The following is a 22,478-nucleotide window of genomic DNA, read 5'->3' as shown; positions in this document are numbered from 1 at the left end:
ACATATCAAAAAATAATATTAAAAAAATAATGCATTGCATATAAAAAAAATTATCCAACAAAATTATTGTATAATAAAATTTTTAATTTTAATTTAGTCTTGTTTTATTTTGTAAATATACATATGTAACTCTTCCTTAGTTTATGAATTAAAAAATAAAAAAGTAAATTGAAAAGAAATAAAATAAGAAAAATGGTAATGAATAGTACTTACTAATTAAACATAATTCTTGGCCAAATAAATTTAAATGTTGAATACAAGGTAAAAATTATTTCGTTCCTTTTTTAGTATGTAACTCTTCCTTAATTTATGAAATAAAAAATAAAAAAATAAATTGAAAAGAAATAAAATAAGAAAAATGATAATGGATAGTACTTACTAATTAAACAATTCTTGGCCAAATAAATATAAATGATGAATACAAGGTAAAAAATTATTTCGTTCCTTTTTTACTCCTGTTTGCTCATTTCTATTTTTCATTTAACCTTATTTTTTGCTTGTGATTCATAAAATCCCTATTTTCCTCCCAATTTTTTTGCAATTTTTTCTCCTTTTATATTATTAGTGTCATTCCATATACAATTTATAAATTTATTGTTGGAAATAATATAAAGTGCTCCTAAAAAAAGAGGAGGAAGAGAAGAGAAGTATCAAAAAGTTTTTCATTAGCTTTATTATATGTACAAGTAAAGAGAAAAAGTTAAATACGTCTCCTCATTGTCTATCCACCAAACTCATAATCTACAATATATCGTCATACCTTCAATCATGAATATCTTTTTTCCATTCTTGTACTATTTGTTTGCCGCTATGAAAAATCATGGTGAACTTTTTATACGATATTTATTTTCTATCTTCTTGAAAATCCTTTGAAGAGCATTATGTATGAGAAATCATATGCTATTGACTTTCGCAACAAATTCCTTGGATGGACTTCTGAAAAACAATCTATTTTTCTCTTCTCGTAAATCTTCTGAAGGAGATTGTGTGCTTGAAACAAATGTTATTGGCTTTATTTATAGGTTAGAATTTACGTTTTTTTGTTATTCAATTGTTGCCACTAATATTTACGTTATAACTTATAATGATCAATTTAATGTAATTTTATGGAAAAGGAACAGATGGGTATTAAATAAATTAATGGTACATTCATTTGGATAAATGGGTGTAGAGTACGTTTTTTTCTTTCCTTTTAACTTGGTAAAACTGAAGCCAGAATAGCAAAGAATATATCAAAAGCCATTATAATTAGCATTTATTTTGTGAGGTTTTCAAAGTGATTTAGTAAATAGATTATGTATTAAGAAAAACTGAAAAATCCTCAAAAAAAAGGAGAAAAAAGATAAATGGAAATGGTGACCATAGAGAGGTGTCACTTCATTCTTGTCTTGTTTCTCCTTTATATATATATATATTGATTTAGTAATTCATAATAAAAGTGAGGGAGATTGATGTTATGTATTATGACAGGCGGACAAAATCTTTTTTTTTTTTGGTTTCCCATCCAATGTTCGGTGCCCACATTGGAGCCTTGACTAATTTGGGGCGCGCGTTGCAGGGCCCATTAAGGCAACAGCGCTCCCAACAGAGTTTTCTCCATACCCAGGATCGAACCCTCGATCTCTGATAAGGGTGGAGCAGCCCCATCCACTGCACCACAACCTATGTTGGTGGACAAAATCTTTTGTGTTATGTACATAAGGTAGAAAGGTAGTACATCACAACCCGGTCTATAGAGCTACTTCGGTCAAACCTAGCCCGAGACCGTAGCTCAAGAGTCTGGCCCAGGTAACGGTTCCGATTCCCTTAATAGGCCGGTTTTGCCGAGCCGGACCGGTGCAACCCAACGCATATGACACCCTTAATAAAAACAAAGAAGATATATATATACACGTTGAATTCTATTATGTTGACAAAAATAGTGAAGGAGTTGAGGGTTAGAAAATTAAGCATCCACCAATCTAGACATGCAACCGAATCAAGTTAGATGAGCATCAACTGTTTGTTTTCTCTAGTTTAACGTGCATCTCAACATTTATGGAAGTATTTACTTGATAGAGTTTCTAATTGACCAGTACAAAGAAAACTATTAATTGATTCTCCTTTCGTATACTTTAGGAGAATATAGGTGAGGTAAAAATCTACAAAATCTTCCATTTGCGCTCCACAGCATTCGTGATCATTGATATGCAGTATGCAGCACTCAATGGATAATATGAAACTGCAAGACACATTTGATGATTAGATAAGGTGATTTTCATGTAGCCAAAACAGCATGGCCCTAGTTGAGCATTTACATAGGATATACATGCATGGGGGAACAAGACGGATTTTCATTTTCCAATGATGGTTTAGAAGCATCAAGTAGGTTAAGGTGCAGTCGAAAGCCCGCATAAATTTGTTTCACAGTTCAACAGACTGACAATGAACCAAACAACTCATAGGGAGAGAACAATCTCTCTCACTTAAAAAGTTTTGTGTCAGTATGTATGGCATACACTAGAATAATGCAGTATGTTCGACATTCTAACCATATCTACACTCTACACTGGCCGCACAACCTAGAATTTTCATTTGCTAAAGTCACAAGTGGCTCTCCATGTGACTAGGAGATCACAGGTTCCAGCCTCTGGCAGAAATGCAAGGTAAGGCTGCATACGATACACTCTTGTGGTGGAGTCCTTCCTCGGACACCGCGCACAGCGGTAGCTTTAGTGCACCGAACTGCCTTTTTTACAAGTGGCTCTCCAAAAAATACTTAATCTCCAGGAAGATCAATAGCATCCTAGTGTCACCGATTGAGCATTACAGGCACAAGTAATAGATGTTCGCATTTCTATGCATTAAACGCTAACCATGCAAATCAAGAAAAAGTCGGAAGAATGAAATGACAGCACTCCAATTTTAATTCGACACAAAATAACAAGAGAAGAGGAAGAATTAGATTTACTTGATAAATAATCTTCCACATAATCTTTATCAATATTCCCATGGGTCATAGCCCCAACCTTCATATGTCAAATATCAAGTAAACTATAACTTCACACAAAAAAGAAGCTGTCTATAGAAAATTACACTAGAGCGTACCACATAAACAAGGTTCGTGTCATTGTTGACGCCATTAACATAGTCCTGAATATCTACCAGCTTCTCAGAACTATGAGAGAAGCCTGATGCATAAGCGAAGTTGGGTATTAGTTCATTGTCAAGAACATTCCATTAGACAAGGAACTAAAACAGAGAAATTATTCACCTATCTTCCGACAGTCGATAGGTAGGTACTATGTAACAGGGTTTCTTATAACGCGTAACAGTTTCTCTCGCTTACCAACAGCAGTTATGCTCAGCTTTTGTAGCAGCTGCACTGAAATTGAAGCAACATCAGAAAAAACAGAAGAATTAGACAAATCACAGAAGGGAATAAAAGCATGAACATGAATGAGTGAAGAAATTTTGCTCAGGGCGATTTAACTTACACATGATGCCAGCAAATCGCTTAAATGTCCTAGGGATACGAACATGAGGTTTTACTTCAAAAAGGACACCTTTCTCAGTCTTCACATACAAAAGATTATTGGGAAAAGATGGAACCGGATTTTTAACTAATTGCATCACCTCACAAAACAATCATGAACTTTTCGCGATAATTAAGTGCAAATGAAGTTGGTGAAAACTGATTCCTTTCATTCATTAGCTTTGCAAGGAATTAGAACTTTTATGGAAGCAGTAATTATTGTCCCAAAAGGAGGGTAATAGACGAAGTAAGGACTTTCACAGGGATGCACTGGACATGCTACAAGCTCCAAGGTACAATCACGCAAATATAACTACATTTAGTCTTCCTGCTTTCTCCCTCCCGCTAGAAGGAGTATCTAACAGGAAGGAATGAAGAATCTCGTGTCCTCCTTTTCTATTGAACTTTTAGCAACCGCTGCTTATAGTACTTGTCTAGTATACTAAAAATAGTTGTCCAACTTTACTTGTCCAGTTCGGAAAACCAAGAGATAATTTACCATCTTTTGTCTATTTTACCCTTGCTATTAAATATTTTTCATTTACCAACATTTAGATGACTTATAAGTAATAAGGGTGATTTTGTAAAGTTACCCTTCTATTTGTTGTTGCTTAAGAGGTATGCTAAGTCAAACATAGACAAGTAAACATGGACGGAGGGAGTACTAAAGAAGAAGCACTAGCTCTTCACTGCAATTTCATCTATGCTCCCCAGTTCCAATATACACACACAGCCTGAACCAGAAAGAAGTAGAATAGGAGCAAGATCAAGTTGATGGACTCACTCTAAAGAACTAAAACTAAACAAAAAAGGGAAAGGAAAGCCACAGCCTAAGCAATCCATAACTGCAGCTTTTCATGTAAGGTAATGGCAATGCTTTTGAAAGAAATAAAGAAGCTGACAGACAGACGTCATGCTGCAGTTGACATTATCAAAGGAATAAATCAAATAATGCAGCATAGAGAGAGCCTGAGTTCCACGGATTGATTCCATATTTTGTTTCTTTTTCTTTCTCCTTTTACGGTGGCAGGAACTTAATCATTAATCCATAGTCCGAACTTCGTTATCTTCTCTCTAAACTCTTCAGCAGAATTTTCTTTTTATCTCTGGGACACAAAACACATATTAGGCACTTGCTTATATGCAAAGCGGATTGTAGAAGTGAATAAGTAGATTCTAGATCGAATAAGCAAGATCTTGCTTAAAGGAGTATGACCATGACAACAGTGGCGGAGCCAGACTTTTGGCTACCAAGGTTCGAACCCGAGTTGTTGATGCGGAAATGTAAACTCTTGACCACTGGACTATGCTTCTCTAGCTTGTCAAGGGTATGCAACAACATTTATATAACAATAAATATCTATACTATATACTCAAAAAATTTTTCCAAAATTTTTCCAACGATGGGTGTTCATCTAACCACACTTCGTTGGCTGTGGCTCCGCCACTGCATGACAATTGGTAAGATGGCATTCGTCAGAAGATGGAGAAATGGATAAAGTTTTGCACAACTATGTCGAGATTCCGTTCTGATAAACTAAAACGGCAGAGGAGAAAAAACAAGAGAGTTTTGGAAGTCAAAGAGAGATCCATAGTGCAAAGGGAAATGATTTTGGTGTTTCTCATCTACCTCTGGAGTACACATGATATCCCCACTTGTATAGAATAGTGGGCAGATAAAATAACATGTTTGTAGAGTATGAAAGAACTCATCGTTGCAAACTTGTTATACACATCTAGCACCAGAAGTAAGGGATATAATTTATGAGAAGAAGTTGTTTTGCATCGTCTTCCACGTATTCAACAGCACAAAATCTTGAAAAAAGGTAAGGGTACATAATCACTAATAAATAAATAAATATAAATATATTATCAAAGAGCTACTAAAATTTACTGCTTGGCGATTTGGTGGCCAACCATCAGATATCTCTCATTATCACCATTCCATTTTAGTAATTCAGGCACTGATTAATCTGAGGTTACTCTAACAGGATCAAGTATATACTCACAACATACTTTCACCACTTGTAGGACTCAATACCTGACCAGCCCATTCGACCAGCCATCTCCACAAAAAGTTGACACAACAACTTCTTGCTGGTTAGTGATTACCATTGATCTATGACCCACAGGTAGATAGTGTCTCAAATGACACACACTTCAATCTGAAGTCTACAGGAACACCATACTGTTCATACTATAGGAATATCGAGCAGCAAGACAGGCCCGGAGTTCCTAAGTCAACTAACCTGATGAGCAATATCAGGCCGATAATCAGGAGGGTTTAGACCATTCTTCTTCAGAAAGTTGGAGTGTTCATCCGAATTCAGAAGTTGGTAAGTCTGCATCAACAAGAGGAAGAAATCATTACACACAATAACTTCCACTTCTTTTATACACAGTGAAGGGAAGGTGAGCATTATATGTGATGCTAAAGATAAATGCTTCCTTTCCCTTACTTTCCTTTTTAGTCCATTTCAAAAAGAATGTCTCTTTCTTTTTTTCCGCAACTCTTTAACTCTAACTTTACACATAACATGTTTAAGACCACAAGATTAACGGGGTTTTAGTACATTCAGTTTAAGACCAGAAGATTCAAAAGTCGTTTTTGCTTTCTTAAATACCATATCAAGTCAAAACCAAACAAACAAATTGAAAAGGAGGAGATAACAAGATGAACTAGTGGGCAGTTGGATGACAGAATATAATACTGAAAAAGATACAAGCTTCTTCTAAAGAAGGCATTCAAAAGCTTTGTAATCAAAACCATAATAAAAGTGATAAACAAAATGACATTGAATAGACAGACAGACCAACCTTCCCAATTTTAGCAATTTCCAGAGAAGCTCTTTCAATGATAAAAATATTGGGTTTAATTGGTGTGAATGGAAAATGTGGGGACACAACCTTTGAGCAAAAGACATATTGTTTTGGAAAAGGTGTAACTGTTCAGATAGTTGTGTCTGTTCAGAAAAAGACACAATGTTTCGAATGAACAGACATGACTCTTCCAAAGGATACACCTTTTAAGTGAACTATTGCCACCTTTCAGAAGAGGCATCTGATGGCTATATAAACCTGCTTTCATCCACAGGTTTAGAAATGAATGAAAAATTTTCTGAAATAAAAACTCTTCGTGTCTTCAAAACATTCTTTGTGATCAATCAAATCGTTGAGTGAGTTCGACGAATCCAATTATTTGAGGTACCACTATAGTTGAATTGAAAGCCATTTTATCCTGGGAAGAAGATTCTAAAATCTCGGGTACAGTGAGGGGAATTATTCCTTAAGGACACTTCGTGAAGTCGGGGGACTTGGCTTTATATTTCTGTTTCATCTTAATTTTTGAAAAAATAAAACACACTTCTTAGAAAGATCACTTTGATCTTGTGTTGAGGGTGCTTTTGTACTTCCTAGTGTTCTTGTTTTAAACTTGAACTAGTGTTGAAGTTGTTTTGCCTAAATACAGAATCTTGTACCCGAAAACACCATAAAATAACAATCTTAAGGAATAACCCTTGCAGAATCTGTATTGCTTGTTTTTGGAGATTAAAGCTTTAAGCATTCTACTCCGTTTGAACTTAACTAGTGATTCGAAGACATAAAATCTTCATCACCAGTTAAAAATCATTCGGTTGATGATTGGAAGTCATAAAAACTCCATCATTAACTAGAAACAAGAAGAATAGTTTAAAGTTGCTTAACTTTATAAATAGTATTTTGAAAATACTGAATTTTATTCTCTTGTGGTGACAGAAAATATGACTAACGAAATCCAAATACAAGATGCAGCTACAACTATGGGGGCGACTAGTATTGCCTCAACAAGTCGAGCAAATGCTCCGCAACCAATGACACCTGCGGAGAAGCTCGAAAAATTTGAGGGCATTGACTTTAAGCGATGGCAACAAAAGATGTTCTTTTACCTCACCACTCTATGCTTTCAAAGGTTCACTAGTGAGGATGCTCCTGAGGTACCCGAGTAAACCTTGGACAAAGAGTATTCCATAATTGTAGACGCTTGGAAGCACTTAGACTTCCTTTGCAGGAATTATATATTGAGTGGTGTCCAAGACGACCTCTACAGTGTTTACGGTGGAACTAAGACATCCAAGAAATTGTGAGGGCACTAGAATGAAAATATAAGACAGAGGATGCGGGAATTAAGAAATTCTTTATTGCAAGGTTTTTGAACTTTAAAATGATAGATAGCAAATCGGTTGTCTCTCAAGTTCAGGAATTGCAAGTAATCATGATCTCTTAGAAGAAGGTATATCTTTGAAAAATACCTTTGTTGAACAAATTGAAAATGTTCTTAGTACTCACATAAACTATTTTGTAGGTTTGATTGTGAATGATGCATTTCAAGTAGCAGCGATCATTGAGAAGCTACCACATATGTGGAAAGACTTCAAAAACTACTTGAAGCATAAACACAACGAGATGACTGTCGAAGATCTTATTGTCCGACTGCGTATTGAAGAGGATAATAAGGATGCCGAGAGAAGGTCAAAAAGGAATTCTACAATTAATGGAGCACATATTATAGAAGATGACCAAAACAATTCTAAGAAAAGGAAGAAAGCCAAATAAGGAAGAAATTATCCCAAGAAGAAATTCAAGGGAAAGTGCTTCAACTGTGGTAAAATTGACCATAAGTCCACGGATTGTCGTGCCCTTAAGAAAGACAAGAAAAAAGACCAAGCTAATATGGTTGAGTCCAACAAAGAATGTGATGATCTGTGTGCTATGTTCTCATAATGAAACTTCGTGGGAAATCCTCACGAATGGTGGATAGATTCTAGTGACACCCGCCATGTGTGTGCCAACAAAGAATTGTTTTTGTTATTCGCTCCGGCTCAAATAGAAGAAATGATCTATATGGCTAACTCCGCTACGACTAAGGTAGAAGAAATAGGAAAAGTGGGCTTGAAAATGACTTCAGGAAAGGTCTTAACACTTAATAATGTCTTGTACGTTCCAGAGTTACGTAGGAACTTGATTTCTGTTTCACTTCTAGACAATAATTGATTCAAATGTATAACCGTTTCTGGAAAAATTATAATTAGCAACAGAGAAGTGTATGTAGGAAAATGCTATCTCACCGAGGGCCTTTATAAGATGAATGTAATGAATGTTGAAATCAATAAAAGTTCAAATTCTTCTTACTTGCTTGAGTCTTATAATTTGTGGCATGAACGTTTAGGCCATGTTAATTACAAAACGTTACAAAAACTGATTAACTTAGAGGTTTTGCCAAACTTTGAGTGCAATAAATCAAAGTATCAAACGTGTGTGGAATTAAAGTATGCAAAGCATCCTTATAAGTCCGTTGAAAGGAATTCCAATCCTTTAGACTTAGTACACACTAACATTTATGATATGAAGTCAACACCATCATGTGGTGGGAAAAAGTATTTCATAACTTTTATTGACGATTGCACTAGATATTGTTATGTCTACTTGCTAAATAGTAAGGATGAAACAATAGATGAGTTTAGGCAATACAAAACTGAAGTAGAAAATTAGTTAGAGAAAAAGATAAAAATGATAAGAAGTGATAGAGGCGGAGAATATAAATCTCCTTTCGCCGAAGTATGTGTAGAGAATGAAATTGTCCATCAAACTATGGCCCCGTATTCACCTCAATCTAATGGAATTGTGGAAAGAAAAAACCAAACTTTGAAGGAAATGATGAATGCCTTACTTATAAGTTCTGTTTTACCGCAAAACTAGTGGGGGGAAGCTATCCTTACAGCCAATTGTATACTCAATAGAGTTCCCCATAGTAAGACACAATTAATTCCTTATGAGAAATGGAAAGGAAGGAAACCCAACTTGAAATATTTCAAAGTGTGGGGGTGTCTAGCAAAGGTCCAAGTTCCTATGCCTAAAAGGGTTAAAATAGGACCTAAGACTGTGAACTATGTGTTCATAGGATATGCTAAAAGTAGTAAATCATGTCGTATTTTGGTTCATAAATCCAAACATCCAAATATAAATGAAAATACGATAATTGAAACAGATAATGTTAAATTCTTTGAAAATATTTACCCGTATAAAACTAGACATGAACAGTCTAGTGGAGGATCTAAACGACCCCGAGATGAACTAAGTGAGAATATACATAATGAAGAGAATCCAAGATGTAGTACACGCCAAAGAATTTCTACTATGTTTTGATTAGATTTTGTAACATTTCTTTTAGAAAATGAGCCTTAAACATTTAAAGAACCGATGTTATTTTCGAACTCATCATTTTGGAAAGAGGTAGTCAATAGTGAGATTGATTCAATCTTAAGCAACCATACGTGGGAATTGGTTGATCTTCCTCCAGGAAATAAACCTTTAGGTTCTAAATGAATCTTCAAAAGGAAAATGAAAGCGGATAGTACTATTGACAAATACAAGGCAAGACTTATAGTAAAAGACTTCAAGCAAAAAGAAGGCCTTGATTACTTTGATACATACTCTCCAGTAACAAGGATAACATTGATCGAATGTTAATTGACTTGGCGGCAGTATATGGTCTTGAAATCCATCGAATGGATGTAAAAACCGCATTCCTAATTGGAGAATCAGAGAAAGAAATTTACATGGAACAAACTGAGGGTTTTGTGGTTCCAGGAAAGGAGAATAAGGTGTGTAAGCTTATTAAGTCATTGTATGAACTAAAGAAAGCACCTAAACAATGACATGCAAAGTTTGACCAAACTATATTGGCAAACGTGTTCAAGATAAGTGAATGTGATAAATGTGTTTACATTAAAGACACTCCGAATCACCAAGTCATTATTTGTTTATATGTGGATGATATGTTGATCATCAATAGAGACATTTCTAACATAAATGCAACGAAACAAATTCTTGAGAGCAAGTTTGATATGAAAGACCTTGAAGTTGCGGATGTGATCTTAGTATAAGAATCCATAGAAATCCACAAGGGTTGACATTGTCGTAGTCTCATTATATCGAAAATGTACTTGACAAATTCAAGTATATGGAATTCGGTATTGCCAAGACTCCATTGGATGTGAGCTTTGCACTTCAAAAGAGTGAAGATAAAAGTGACTCACAATCGGAGTACGCAAGAGTATTGGGATGTTTAATGTATATAATGAATTATACACGACCATACATAGCATACGCTATTAGTAAGTTGAGTCGGTACATAAGTAATCCCAACAAAACTCATTGGATGTCAATGAAAAGAAGAGTTTTGGGGTATCTAAAATACACTCAAGACTATGCCTTGAATTATAATAAATATCTTGCAGTACTTGAAGAATATAGTAATGCAAATTGAATCACCGAATCAAACAAAGTAAAATCTACAAGTGGATATGTATTTACTATCGGTGGAGGAGCAGTCTCTTAGAAATCATCCAAACAGACTTATATTGCTCACTCTACAATGGAATTTGAATTTATCGCATTGGATAAAGCCGGTGAAGAAGTAGAATGGCTCTAAAATTTCTTGGAAGATCTTTCTTATTATCCCAAACCAGTGGCACCAGTATGTATACACTGTGATAGCCAAGCGGCAATAGGTAAGGTAGGGAGCATGATGTACAATGGTAAATATCGTCACATAAGACGGAGACATAATACCATTAGAGTACTTCTCTCTAGTGAAATTATCACTGTTGACTATGTTAAGTCAAAGGATAATGTGTTTGAACCACTTACAAAAGGCCTATCTAGAGAAGGAGTAGAAAGGACATCCAAGAGAATGGGTTTAAGAGCTAGGACAAGTCATCATGGCGGTAACTCTACCTAGCAGACTGAGGATCCCAAGAGCTAGGTTCAAGGAGATTAAACAAAGTTGTGTCTGACAAGTTCAACATTGTTAATTACCCGACCCATTCTCATGATGTAGACAATATTTAGTAAACAAGGATAAGACTTAAAGTGAAAAGTCTTTTAATGATTATCTAAATTTGGCAGATTTGACCAAATAGTTTAATCTCTAGGATTGAACATTTAGAAATCACCTAGGGAGAAGTGCAAGCCGCTTTAAGGAGAATGTTAGTAAAGGCCTATTCTCTAAGTTCTCATGAATCTGGGACATATTCATGGCTGAAAAGAATAAAATTGTGAGAACCATAAATGGTAAAAAGTTGGCTGTGTGACATGTGTTGTCTAGGTGTACATTAAAGCTCGACGGTTCAAAGATATCAAATCTACCGATTGACCGAGTGCATCTGATGCATGTTCACTATGAAAAGTTCAAAGGGAATCCTACTTATCCAGATGCAATTAGTCTTTGCTTGATGATCACATACTTGTTCGTAAAGTTTTACAAAGAATAGCCATTCCTCATTTATGTGGGGGATCATTGGGTTTAATTGGTGAGAATGGAAAATAGAGGGACACAACCTTTGAGCAAAAGACATATTATTTTGGAAAAGGTGTGACTTTTCAGATAGTTGTGTCTGTTCAGAAAAAGACACAATGTTTCGAATGAACAGACATAACTCTTCCAAAGAATACTCCTTTTAAGTGAACCATTGCCACCTTTTAGAAGAGGCATTTGATGGCTATATAAACCTGCTTTCATCCACAGGTCTAGAAATGAAAGAAAAATTTCTGAAATAAAAACTCTTCTTGTCTTCAAAACATTCTTCGTGATCAATCAAATCGTTGAGTGAGTTTGACGAATCCAATTATTTAAGGTATCACTATAGTTGGATTGAAAGCCATTTTATCCTGGGAGGAAGATTTCAAAACCTTAGGTACAGTGAGGGAAATTATTCCTTAAGGACACTCTGTGAAGTCGGGGGGACTTGGCTTTATATTTCTGTTTCATCTTAATTTCTAAAAAAGTAAAACACACTTCTTAGAAAGATAACTTTGATCTTGTGTTGAGGGTGTTTTTGTACTTCCTAGTGTTCTTGTTTTAAACTTGAACTAGTGTTGAAGTTGTTGTGCCTAAATACAGATTCTTGTACCCGAAAACACCATAAAATAACAAAAAATAACCCCAGGTTTAGTGGTTTGATCAGTTGTAACAACATGAATGCCATCTAGTAAATCTACAACTCTTTCAGCTGCCTCAGTGTCTGCCGGAGTGTGTTCCGGCTTCGCTCTTTTTTCTCGCGCCATTGGTTCCTCTTCCTAATGTTCCTCAATTTCTTCTTTATCATAATTCTTTTTTTTTCTTTTCTCCCCTTTTACTTTGTATCCATGCACTATTTCTTGTCACACCTACAAGTAGCTCAGTACTTCAACGAAGCAAAAATATTGTCAAGTTCACACCTCATACAAAACCAATTATACATATGCTATAGCATAGAGCAATTATCCCATCCCAAAAAAGATGAAAGAAAGTACATATAGTGTCACGCCCCTAGCCTAGACAGGACGGACAAGAACCGAGCATGAGTTATATGACTGGACTATATACTATGCGGATGAGTTATGACTCATGAACAATAAAAAGGGCTAAGCATAAATAAATTCTATCCCATTGAACACTCATCAGACATGACACAGACATGCGAAACTATGACCACATATGACAACTTGTCTCTGTCTACGAAGCTTCTAAGACAAATTATAACTATACCTGAAAAGATGGTTACCTGAATTATAACTAGAAACACGATTAAATAATACTTGACATTTATTAGCCTCTGGTAAGAGAGGAGCTCACCGACTACCTTGCTGAATACGAACAAGTGCCTATTATAAAAGACTGCTCATCGATATACTTAATCCTATATTTATAAAAATGCAGATCCCTCGTACGAAAGGACGTTAGTACATATAAAATATGTACCAGTATGTAAAATAGACAAAATAATAAGTAGATTTATAAGGATGCTCAATGAATCAAACAACAAAATGAGCAAATGTAGACGACTAGATACTAGAAACTCTTATATGAAACTATTACCTCTGCATTTACCCTTTTAACTTAGCACATAATCGCTTACCGCTTAAGTATAAGTCATCGTATTTAAGGGCCTAGTAATTTTCCTAAGTGATGTCATGTGCCTACTTTTAATACAAATAATTGTATGATGGCTACTAAGTGCATTCTATGTCAAGTATACGATATATGTTACCTAGATACTACTGATTATGATTTTATAAGTATAACTATAATTGCGGTCTGATACAAGGTATGCCCCTTCTTAGGGGCTCACTATAAGGGTTTGCCCGCAGGCCATATGTGTCATATATTGGCTCGAGTCAGGGGTATCCTAAATGACTCCAAATGCAAATGATGCCATAAGGGCGGGTATGCCACAATGTTTGGGCTCGCTATAATGGTTTGGTCTTGATCATGTGCACATAATTACATCCAGCACTATGCCAAGCCAAACCTATGTACCCTCTCATCCTTAACTTTATCAAGTAGTGCCTTATAAACCTATGCAAGTGTATCATGATAAATACTATTCAACCATTAAAGTACTGCTTCTCATATTTCACTAACTTCCTTACTAGTATCGAGCTATTCAAACGCTAGTCCTTGTTTTATTTTATAACTATATTGCTATGTAATCCAATATACAAATGCGACTATACTACGACTATTTATTCTAAATATATTGCATGTGATAGACATACTGTATGAATATTGTGGCGATATCAGGCATATTATTATGTGTTAGATTTATAGAAGGTGGAAGATTTGTTTCTGTATATCAAGTAAACTATATTGACTCTGTTGGGAGAAACAAAGTTATGCCTTCAAGGCGAAGGGGGGTTTAGTTTTTCAAACTTTGATTCCTTTCGCCGGAAACGGGAGGCGACGCCGGTAAGGGTTTTGCCGGCTGGTGATAGCTGTTGCGAGCGGGAACTTTGGCAGTGATATGAGAGAGAGAAATTAGGGGCTTTGGGTTGTAGGTGACAAAAGACTTTTAAAATGAGGTGTGGGTGACACAAGTCTTAATTATTGAGTGGAGGTGATAATTACTTTATTATGGATTAAGAAAGTTGGAGAAGTTTGAAAATAACCCACAAGTTCTTAAATTTATATTTTGATCCCAATGTTTACCTAAAATTACGGGAAACGGAGGAAAAAAATGCGCCTTTCTCTCTCTTCTCATCCATTGTTGTTTTCTCTCTCTTAGTAATTTTTGTTGTTCATTATTTTTGTTACTTTATTGATCATCTTCTGCTTCATTATCATCATCTTCTACTTCATTATCATCTTCATCTTCTTCTTGTTGACCATTTGTTGTTGTTGTTGTTGTTGGTACAACGCTACTGCTCTGACCAATTTCTTAGGTCAAATTTTGTTTCCTACATCACTTTTCACTTTGGCATTAATTCATAGGTAACTTTGGTAAGTAAAATTATAATTTTTATTCGTATTTGTCATCTGGGTACACTGCTGTTTTTTCAACAATGGATAGAACCCCGATCATGAATCCAACATAATTTTTCACAATTTAAACAGATCAATCATCTGGTGCGTCAGATGAGTAATCTGTTGTATCATAAGATTTATCTATTTCATCAAACTATTTATCTGTTGCATCAAACTTATTATCTGTTGCATAAGACTATTTATCTGTTGTACCAGACTTATTATCTATTGCATCAGACTATTTATCTGTTGCACCAGACTAATTATTTGTTACAACGGATGATTAATCTGTTTGGAATAACACAAATCAGCCCCTGCCACAAACCCAAAAGATAACCAATATGTTTCAACTCTTGCTATTACTACTGAATTCAAAATTATTCCTTATGTCCAATTACCCAACCCAAATTTCCTAATTTGATTTCTATTTTACTTGTATTTTTCATTAATCAAGAAAAAATTTAAAAAAATCCATGTTTTACCCTTTGCATCAATCACTTTTTCTTCAAATTAAAATGGAAATATCATTTATGAAATTTCGATTGAATAGCAAACAATGGTTATTTCAAAAACGTCTACTGTCCCACTAACTGATCAGTGGGTTATGGTAAACTAGACATGTTATTAATTATTTTTCTTAATCAATGTGACATCTCAATTTGGGACGGGTAATTTAAGACGGAGGGAGTACCAATTAAAATGTCAAAGCCAAGCAACAAACTAGTCATATGTTGAAATAGACTATTTATCTGTTGCATCAGACTTTTTATCTGTTGCAACATATGAGTAATCTATTTTGAACAACACATCAGCCCCTGCCACAAACCCAACAGATAAATCTTGCTATTGCTACTGTAGATCTAAATTATTCCTTTTTACGTTGAATCGTCGACATGTTTGTTGAGAAGATAATAGACAGAATGAAAATTAAACATGGATTAAAATGACAAAGATCAAACATAATTTTTTTATTAAATAAAAATAAATAAAAATACATATAATAGGCTAAAAGAAAAATAATAATCTAATCATATTATTATTATTATTATTATCATCGTTGCCAGCCGGCCAATCTTTAACCGAAAGTAGCAAGGACCTCCTCAACCTGCGTATCTCACGGAGAATTCTTGCTGTAACTCCTCCCAGTTTCCATTGTAGGTCACGAACTTGATTTCGAAGTTTATTTACGATGTCTTGCAGAAAAGCAATGTCCCACACTGGGTCAGCCATAATCTAGAACACATGTGAATTGACAAAAAACTTAAATCAAAGTAAAGATCTTAAGAATAACTGAATGTAATACAACTTAAACTACAAATTGGCAAGAAAAAAACTTACCTTAGTAAGGGAAGAGAAAGTGATGGAAGTGCAGGTGTAATATGAAAGACGAGATGCAATAAATAAATAGAGTGTAGTTGAATGAACGATTGAGTAAGGAGGGACCTATTTATAGGGAATTGAATTTGAATTAGAGACAAGGAAAAAAGGCGCAACTGTTCACCTCCATCCATTAATTACATTTTTGATTAAATTAAGAAAATAAATATTGTGATAAGTCATGACTTTTCAGATTATTATTATTAATTAGTTCTTTTCAAGAATCATTTTTATTGAGTTGTGACAATAGATTCTATATCTGTTACATCAGATAACTCATCTGTGACAACAGATATATCATCTGTTGCAACAAATATAAAACTTATAATATCAGATAACCTATTTGTTGTAACATATAATCTAACTGTTCACCTCCATTTATTAATTACATTTTTTATTACTGTGAAGAGTAATGAATTAATTAAATTAAGAAATATTATGATAAGTTATGACTATTCAACTTATTATTATTAATTAGTTCTTTCCAAGAACCGTTTTTATTGAGTTTTGACAACAGATTCTATATCGGTTGCATCAGATAACTCATCTGTGACAACAGATATATCATCTGTTGCAACAAATAGATGATCTATTTTAATGTAGCTTTTTTGATTTCTTCTAACAGCTGATACATCAGTCACAACAGATGGAGAATTTGATGCATCAGGAACACTGTTGAATGTATATGATGTGTTTTTGTTTTAGACCAAAAGTCATGACTCTTCACCTTTTTATCATATAAGTTAATTAATCCAATATTGTGATTTTTTTAATTATATAATAAATAGTTTTAAAAAATAAATTCAAAAATAAAAAATGGTGAAAAGTCATGATCAGTTATTAAAATTAAATAATCATTCTTTTACGGTTATAAATTGTGTTTATCATTTATTTCCTTATTATTTATTTACGAACCATTTTTCATATTAAATAATTAGAAAGTCATGTATGTCTTTTCACCCTCTCAATAACGACAATAACTCTTTTTTATTAATAATCGCCTGTGCAACATATGATTGATCGGTCGCATCATATTAACCTCTATTGACACAAATTTCTCAATTCCTACCACCAACCGTCGATATGTTAAGAATAAGAAATAAACAGAATGATAATTAAATACTAAATAAGAATTAAAAATTCAAAGTCGACCGCCAAATGATACATAGATTTTTGAATCCTTTGGGTAGATCCGATATACAAAGGAGGAAAATACATACGCTAAAATAAAAAAACATTACCTAATTATTATTACTACTATTATTATTATTTTCAATCAAACATTTTTCATCCGGCAGCAGCAGGACCCTCCCCAGCTTTGCTCCGAAGTTAGTCAAATCTCTCTGGAGTTCATCAACCCGCCTTTGAAGTTCCTGCAAGGACTCAATATGAATCTTCTTGTACAAATATGGATGATCCATATTTGTAAGGAGAGACCTATTTATAAATTATTGTATCTCAAAAAGAAAAGAAAATTGCTTTAAAATAAATCTAACAGATGGGTAATCTGTTGTAAAATATATTCCTTCCGTTAGCTAACTTACAACATATTAATAATCTGTTGCAACAGATGTGTATATCTATTTGATTTATCCAATAGATACGTCATATATTGCAACAGGTTGATCATCTTTCGTAACATATATCTCCAATTATTTGACAATATAAACAGATGTGGCATCTGTTGCAACTAGGTAGTCATCTGTTTATTTTATTTAAGTCATAGATGGGCTAGGAAGAATAAGGTGCGTGCAGATGGATTCACTATCATATGTGTGGGAGTTAAGTATGTATTACTGATAAGGTCACCGAGACAACACACACAAAGTACAATATTTTTGTGAATGTAGTTTTTAACCGATTAGGCATTGATCACTCAAATAAGATCCTGCATTGTACAGTTAAGTTTAATGGTACAGACACCCTGTTACGAATTACTGACGGTTGTTGCTTATGTTTTTGCGTGTCAAGTTTTGGAGAAGGGATCAATATTTAGTGTCATTGCAGAGATCCAATAGCGATTGGACTTAAATTTTAAGTGTGCATTGGCCTCCGAGAAGGCCTTAGAAGCCTTGCACTGTATCAAACAAGAACGGAAAACCAATAGAAATTCCCCTGACACAAATTTATATGGAAGGGTTGTTGGAGAAAATAATTATACGCCAGAAGGAGCCGAAGGAGAATGCCTGCGAGGGAAAGGGGAGTTGATGAAAGACTATATCATCTGAGAGCTAATTGAAGAGGAGACATAGGGTAGCAAGGAACTTCTAGAAAATCTGGCCGATGAAATTATCTTAAAACATGAGAAATTTAAATCAAGTACAAATATGAAAGTGTATCCGGTAATGTAAATCCGTCTATTGTTTCTCTCAAAGAAAAATAATGCAGATGGACACTTTACTAGGGAGCTACGACTAGGTAGCGTGGTCGGGATTATCAACTAGATAGAAAATAGCAGAAGAGCAAGAAAGACGCCTTAAGGGAATCGAGGGTTCAAATGTTGTACAGTAAGTCTAGAAAACTTGCGCCAACAACAATTGCAGTTAAAGTAAGGAAGCTAAGCAAAGGCGGAAATTTTTGAATTTTAAATTGCATCCCATGCCTTCTTGTATATGGTTTCGATCATATCCACTGTTGTTGACCTGATTAGAACCACAAACGATACTGAAAAGAAAATTGAATATCATTACTTCCTTAGCAATATAGTTATAATTGATTGTGTTTTCTTGCCTTGGCATGCTTTCAACATCCCTTGGAGAAGATCAGATGCTTGCTGTAGTATGTGAATCCTGATAATTTTTAAGCTTGCCTCTAGCTTGCTGATTCTGCATTCAAGCTGGTCATTGTCATCTTTGAAATTGGTATAGAGTTCCTATTCTCTTGTGAGCTTGATCAGTAACACTACCTTCAAAGTTGTGGCATTGAATAATGCCTTCAGAACACTTTTTTTAGAAGCCTTAAGGGATACATGGAGGGTCACTGTGTTTGTTTCAGATTAAAATATGTTGATGCACAGTCAAGATGTGGTCCCAACAGTTGAACAACTCTCTTTTATCGAGCGTTTCTCAATGCAGCTTGGTCAACCAACCTTTAAGAGATTTGATAAATTAATAAGCAAGGAGTTTCGTAATGTTTGCTCTAAATCGACTCTACAAAGTCTATCAAACGTTATGTAACTCCAGGCTCATTACCCTATCAAAAAACTTTGCCTGAGTTGATGGAAAAATGAAACAAGCTCAATCTCTCAGCCTTTGTGCTGATCGCTCTTCTCCAATTATAGATGTCAAGATATCTACTATACAAAAGTCTACATCATCCCCAGAAATGCTTGCCAGGGTGCAAGTCTTCAGAAGACATCAATAGTAATCTTAGTGTAGACTTTCTGGTGAGCATTTCTAACGACGGTGTAGACTTTTGCATGGCGGATATCTTGACATCTATAATTAGAGAAGAGCTATCGACATCTATAATTGGAGAAGACCGATCAGCAGAAAGGCTGAGAGATTGAGCTCTTTTAATTTTTCCAACTCGAGCAAATTATTTTGATAGGGTAATAAACCTGGAGTTACATAACATTTGATAGGCTTTGTAGAGTCAGTTTAAGGCAAATGTTATATAACTCCTTGCTTATTAATTTATCAAATCCCTTAAAGGTTGGTTGACCAAGCTGCATTGAGAAATGCTCGATAGAAGTGAGTTGCAACTATTGGGACCACATCTTAAGTGTGCATCAACATATTTTGACCTAAAACAAACAAAGCGACCCTCCATGTATCCTTTAAGGCTATTGAAGAAAGTGTTCTGAAGGCCTTCTTCAATGCCACAACTTTGAAGGTAGTGTTCCTGATCGAGCTCACAAGAGATCAAGAACTCTAAACCAATTTTAAAGACAACAACGACCAGCTTGAATGCAGAATCAACAAGCTGGAGGCAAGCTTGAAAATTATCGGGATTCACATACTATATCAAGCATCTGATCTTCTCTAAGAAATATTGAAAGCATGTTAAGGTAAGAAAACACAATCAATATAACCATATTGCGAAGGAAGTAACGATACTCAATTTTTCTTTCAATCTCGTTTGTTGTTCCGATCAGGTCAACAACAGTGGACATAATAGGTACCACAAACAAGAAGGCATGGGATGCAATTTAAAATTCAAAAATTATCACCTTCACATAGCTACCTTACTTTAATTGCAGTTGCTGTTTGCACAAGTTTTCTAGACTTACTGTACAATATTTCAACGCTCGATTCCATTAAGGCAGCTTTCTTGCTCTTCTGCTATTTTATATCTAGGTGATAATCCCGACCATGCTAACTAGTTGCAGCTCCCTAGCAAAGTGTCCATTTGTACTATTTTTCTTTGAAAGAAACAACAGACAGATTTTTCATTACTGGATACACTTTCATATTTGCACTTGATTTAGATTTCTCATGTTTTAAGATAATTTCATTGGCCAGATTTGGTAGAAGTTCCTTGCTACCCTATGTATCTTTCTCAATTAGCTCTCAGATAATATATTCTTTCATCAACCACCCATTTTTCCTTGAGGGTATTCTCCTACCGCACCTTCTGGCATATAATTATCACCCCGAGCAACCCAACCATATAAATTTTGCTAGGGCAATAACTATATTGGTTTTTCGTTATTGTTAGATGTAGTTCTAGGCTTCAAAGGACTTTTAGAAGTTCATTGCACCCTAAAAGTTAGTCCAATCGCTATTGAATCTCTTTACAATGGCACCAAAACTAGATCCCTTCACAATGCTTGACAAATAAACATGAGCAATAAGTGACATTAAATCTTAATAGGGTATCAGAACCATATTCATGGTCCCTCAGCCTTATTTTAAATCGGACCTACCAAACGTAACTGTAAAATTACAACTATCTTGTTTGAATGATCTATGACTAATTGGTAAAAACAGCATTCACAAAATCAGTGTACTCTATGTGTGTTTCCACGATAACATTATCAGTAATACATACCTCCCACATATGGACTAGTTTCATCTGCATGTAGCTTATTCCTTCGAACCCATCTTTACTGCAACCTCTTATGATGGTCGGGTAAAAGTTGATCAACTTTCAGTTCCTTATATCTACAAAGAAGAGGAAAAAAATTAATGTCACAGAAAGAACATTATCCATCTGTTGTAACAGATGTAGAGTCTATTGCATCAGATGTGGAGTCTGTTGCAACAGATATGGAGTCTGTTTCAACAGATGTAGTGTCTGTTGCAACAGATGTAGAGTTTGTTGGAATACATCAAACCAACCTTGCTGGTGGTTTGATTTATTCCAATAGTTTCTCCATCTATTGCAACATTAACAACAACATAAACTACAAATAAAAAACATCAATAACAAAGAAACAACGACATTTGTTCCAACAACATCATCAACAATAAAGAAGCAACATCCTTTGTTCCAACACAACAACACCACCACACCATAAGTTCCAACAATGCCAACCCCACCAACAATATCAATAACAACATCAACAATAAAGAAACAAACAAAATACATACAAAAAAAATAATACTGCCAACAAGGCCTTTAAACTTCTCCCAACACTTTTTTCGCATATTATAATAAAAATTCTTGATTTGTTTATTTAACACTTAAAAGTTCCTTTAAAATTTTTAAATAAATATAATATGGGTAAATAGTAGTTAAATAAAAAAATAGATATAAATAACTTACAAAGAAGAAGACGAGAATGAAAGAGCAATAATGAACCATACCTTAATGTGAAAAAGGGGATCAAAATAGTAATTTCAGTCGAGGAAAGATATGGATCGATTTAGATCCGAAAGTATATTTATGAGAAGAGAAGAGAAAAGAGAGAAAAAAGGCTGTGATAACCCTAAAGAGAAGAGAAAGAAAAATATAAGAGTTGAATAAAATAAATTGTGGGCTGCAGCTGAAGGAGGAGAGATGAGATAATTTCTATAGATGTATTGTGTACGTAGACATGGGAATACACTGGGTTTGTTGTTGTAATATTCATTAATTTCATTAATATTTTGAGGGGCACGAGGAAGACTAGTGACATAGAAAAGACAAGATAATACTACTCAATGAACTCATTTTGAGTTATCCAAGAAATATTTTTTACCGCTTTTAGTAGTAAGTCCTACTTTATCTACTCGGACAGAAGCTTGCTTTAAAATTAAAAGAAAAAAAGTTTTTCAAATAGATATTCCATCTATTGCAACATATATAAATATCTATTTAGAAATCCGAACAGCTCAGTCA

At 34.6% G+C, this 22,478-nt stretch overlaps 1 pseudogene; it reads right to left on the bottom strand.

Moving 5' to 3' along the window:
- Positions 1-2,137: 2,137 nt before the first annotated feature.
- LOC107844144 lies at positions 2,138-16,067 on the bottom strand (annotated as a pseudogene).
- Between the last annotated feature and the right edge of the window lie 6,411 nt (positions 16,068-22,478).

This window comes from Capsicum annuum, chromosome 10 (genome assembly GCF_002878395.1).
Source record: "Capsicum annuum cultivar UCD-10X-F1 chromosome 10, UCD10Xv1.1, whole genome shotgun sequence".
NCBI lineage: Eukaryota > Viridiplantae > Streptophyta > Magnoliopsida > Solanales > Solanaceae > Capsicum > Capsicum annuum.
Note: the sequence above shows the minus strand (reverse complement) of the source record. Positions and strands in the feature narration are given on the sequence as shown.